Here is a 4,626-nt window from a genome sequence, read left to right on the forward strand (position 1 = left end):
CTGGATGCAGGTGGAATGCTTTGAGCTGTATGGGCAGGCAAGCTCCAGGAAGGATGTAATGAGGCTGGTTTCTTCACGACGTCTCTGGATCCCGGCCCCAGCCAGGGGACAGTCTGTTGGGTGTGTGCCACGGAGGACTCACAGGAGAGGCTCAGGAAACAGAGGCGATTGGATCTAGAGGGCCCAGAGACAGGAGGCACAGCACACCCCGGGGGCGGGGGGGGGGGGGCATCTTGGTGGTCACGTGGCAGAAGTCGGAGGAGGGGAGAGCCCCAGCCAGAGTCTCTACTGGGGTTTCCATGGGAAAGGCAGGGCAGGGCAGGGTGAACAGCTTAAAACTGGCTACTTTAAGTAATTCTAGCAGGTTCTAAATGACAAGGGTGTCCCTTAGCTGCCTGGTCCCTGGCCTGGGATGATGAAGGCAGAGGTCTTGCCTCTGTGGTCCAGGTGGAGTCTGGCTCTGGGCTGACCTGTTTGCATAGCAAAGGCTTCCCCTGGGCTCTTCCTCCAAGAACAGGCTAAGCCTGGAAGGTCAGTCTCTTCCCAGCCGGAAAGAGTTTTTAAGATGTTGAAACATCTGGGTACCGGCACCTGCTGCCTTCAGCTCAGGTCATGATCCCAGAGTCCTGGGATGGAGCCCTGAATCAGGCTTCCTGCTCAATGGGGAGTCTGCTTCTCCCTCTCCTTCTGGGCACTCGCTCTCTCTCTTTCTCACTAATAAATAAATAAAATCTTCTTTAAAAAAGTTGAAACATCATAATACACAGAAAATTAAAAATATATGCAATACAAACACAAACTTTTTTAAGCCACTTCTTGTTGGTCATGCTCGGGCTGTCACCTTCGGCAGGACGCGTCCTAGTGGGTCAAGGTGACCGTGGCCGTGTACCATTACTTAGGGAAGGTGCTGTCTTTGTCTATGATCTGGGACAGCTCATACATCACATGGGAACAGAGGATGGAGATCCTCGTAAACACGCACCCAGGGCCCACTGTCGTACCCTGTAAGTTAACATCTGGTAACTTCGAAACTTCTTCCGTGGGGATTATTCTGTCCGGGGTTTCTACCTCACCCGTCTTCAGAACAAATGTGCCAGTTTACTGATCAAGTCGTCTCTAACTTCTCGGTCTCGTTAGCTCTGTTCCCATAATTATTCATTCCTTCCTTCTATACTTTACGTGCTTTCTTTGGTATGGTTACTAGCATATTGAGTTGAATGCTCAGAAAATTTTATTTCAATCTTTCCTATTTTCTGGAAAGCGCATCTAAGGTTACACGCCGCTGTGGCCACGCAGGGATCTGGGGCCCATCCACACCCCCAGCACTAACCCCCCCATGCTGGGCCGTCGGCCGGTGGCAGGAGGGATGCCGGCCCCTACTGTGGTCAGTCACACTGAGCGCCAGACACCTTGCATGGCCCCCACCACCCAGCACAGATGTGTCTCGTGTGCGTTGGTGTGCCAACTGTGCTTTTCATCCTTATTGACTTTAAAGCGGTCGTGATTTCCATTTTTCTTGACTCTTGAATCCAAAATTATACAGAAAGTTTTTTTGCACTTTCCAAGTGAAAAAACTCTTTCTTTTGCCTCTCAAGTACTTTCAACCCAAGAATGTGGCCAAAATCATTTCACTTTTATCAGTTCCCCATGGGTGTTGGAAAAGAATGGATATTTCCATTTGGGAAGGACAGACAGGTAGGTGACCAACAGATGGTAAACAGTACACGTATGTTGTATCAGGCTTCGCTGGTATACATTCCCCACTCTTAATGTGTGTGGGTTTGTTTTTTTAAGATTTTGTTTATTTATTTGACAGACAGAGATCACAAGTAGGCAGAGAGGCAGGAAGAGAGAGAGAAAGGGAAGCAGGCTCCCCGCTGAGCAGAGAGCCTGAAGCGGGGATCGATCCCAGGACCCTGAGATCATGACCTGAGCCGAAGGCAGAGGCTTAACCCACTGAGCCACCCAGGCGCCCCTTAATGTGTGTGTTTACTTGATCTTATTTCTGAAAGCCTCCAGGTGTGGGTGAGGTTCCTGGACCCCAGAGTGCTGACCGCAACCCAGCTGCCCCAGACCCCCCCACCCCGGCTGGCTGCCAGGCCAGCCATACCCCTGAGACAGAGCTCCCTGCAGCCTCCTCCCATTTCCCAGACTCACAGACTGGGAGCTCTCCAAGGGCAAATGCTGTCTGCACGGACCCCAGCCCTCACAGCATTGCCACCTAGTTAATTAGGGCTGGATAACTGAGATGGCACGTGTGCTTCCCCGATATCTTCTTGATCCTCACGAATATCTGGTTGGTGTCGATCCCACGATGGGGAGCTCAGTCCTCCAACAGTACAATTAAAACCACCCTCTTGCAGGGAAGCAAATCCCCGAGGGACTCCCGTGAATGCAGCCTATGTGAGCACAGCCACCGGCTGAACCTGCGAAAGCAATGATGTCATGGCTTTGTCTCGCCCTAACTGTCCCCCAGCAGGAATCGGGGCCACTGAGGGGGACAGGGTCCCTTTCACATCTGCTGAGGTCAAGATGTTTGTGTCCTCCCCAAATTCATGTGCTGAGTTCCTAAGTCCCGGCGTTCACAAATGGGATCGGCACCTCATGAAAGAGCTCCCTCCCCCCTCCCCTGAGAAGGGACAGCGCGAGGACATCTGTGACCCAGACATGGGCCCTCAGCAGACACCTCACAAATCTGCCCTCCGGAATCTTGGACTTTCCAGCCCTTGGAACCATGAGAAATAACTTTCTGTTGTTTACAAGCCCCCCGGGGTGCGGTGTGTGCTGCAGCCGCCCAGAGGGACCCAGACGACATCCTTCTAAACAGCCCAGATGCTGGAAACAAAACATGGGGAGCTCAGGAGCTAAAGCCGAAGGAAGCGGCTTCTGCAGCCCTGGTCTACCTTCATCTCCGGTGACATCCGTCCACCACATAGGGATGAGGGACCGCAGCCACCCCAGGGAGGTCAAGTCAGGGGGCAGAAGGCTGAGCCAGGCCGAGTGTGAGGATGGACGCAGAGCCCAGGCCAGCAAGGTCCCCGACTGCACGCAGCCGCACGGGGACGTAAATTACAAACACAACACACCTGGGAGACCCTAGCGCGTCCTGGGCAGCCCGGGGCTGGCACCACCCAGGACCACCTCATCCTGGCCCCTCGGCCCTGTCCACCCACAGCAGGCATGCCACGTTCTCTCCTGCAGTCACCCTCCGCAAACCTGGGACTCGGAGGATCCCCCCAGCTGCTCTGTGCCCTGTTACCCCTGCAAAGCTGAGTAGAAGACACTCATTCCCCACCTCCAGCCAGAGATGATTTTCAGCACGATGGCAGACAGAGGACGACTCCCCCTGGGAGGGAAGGGACCCAGCCATGGAGACTCAGTCCTGAAGTACCAAGAGCAGGTAGCCTCTGGCGGGCCAGGTGACAGGCGGCAGAGATCCCTGTGTGTGACCGCCGCATCCCAGCGGGACAGGGTTCTGGAGAACCAGCAGTAGCCGGCTCCATTCTGCTCAGACCCTCACGAGGGAAGGTCATCGGGAGCTGGGCTGTCGAGAGGAGCAGGGCCTCTGAAGGGCATGGAACCTGCCTGCCGGTTCTCTCCGGCCTCCCCCAGAGCCCAGCCCCACTGCTGGTTGCAGCAAGGGGGCACTGGAGCCCACAGCCCACATCCGAAAGGCCGCCTGGAACTGGACAGGGACAGCAGCCAGCGGCAGGCCTCGGCCCGCTGCTCCACGGGAAGCCTCCATGACCAGCATCAGCCCCTCCCCCTGAAAACCCGCCAGGTGGTCCTGAAATGCACCCAGAAGGCCAGGCTGCCAGCACCTGCCGGCATCCCTCCATCAGCCCATACCCCTCCCCCTCGCCGCTTGAAAGCCTCAGAACTCTGACATTTTAGGGTTCTGGGGCGTCCCTCAGTGACTTAATATCTGGAAAACCAGCGTGAGGACTTGTCAGCCCCAAGAGACAGCCTGTCTCCGAACACCCCGAAATAAACCAGGGAAGCCAGAAGCGATGACTCTTTACTCAGAGAAAGCACACACAGCAGACAGAGCCAGCCAGCGCGCAGCTCACGGGACCCCAGCCCCGAGGGGCCTGACTCACGGGGGCCTGGGAAGGAGGCCTGCGCCGGGGACACAGACGGGGGTCTCAGGCGGTGCCTGGCCGCCAGGGAACCCAGGCCTGACTCTCAGTCTGTCGGGGTTTTCCGTCCTCAGGCCGTGTGTGGGCTCCCCGCCAGGAGGGCTCAGACACCGCGCAGCAAGATCCCACAGACCCCAAGGGCACATCTAGCCGACCCCTGCCGGGGTGTGAGCGGACTGGCCAGGCCAGGGAGGGCCAGGCGGCGCCAGAGGGGGTGGCGCCAGCCCGGGGGTGGAGCCAGGGTCAGCGCAGGAGGCGGGGTCAGGGCAGGGGGTGGGGTCAGAGCTGGGGGTGGGTCAGGGCAGGGGGTGGGGGTCAGAGCCAGGCCGGGGGTGGGGTCAGGGCAGGAGATGGGGTCAGGGCGGGGGGTAGGGTCAGTGTAGGCGGTAGGGTCAGGGCAGGAGGTGGGGTCAGGGCAGGAGGTGGGGTCAGGGCAGGGGGTGGGGTCAGGGTAGGAGGTGGGGTCAGGGCAGGGGTGGAGTGGGGT

Source organism: Lontra canadensis, unplaced genomic scaffold, assembly GCF_010015895.1.
Source record: "Lontra canadensis isolate GAN:19392208 unplaced genomic scaffold, GSC_riverotter_1.0 scaffold54, whole genome shotgun sequence".
Classification (NCBI taxonomy): Eukaryota; Metazoa; Chordata; class Mammalia; order Carnivora; family Mustelidae; genus Lontra; species Lontra canadensis.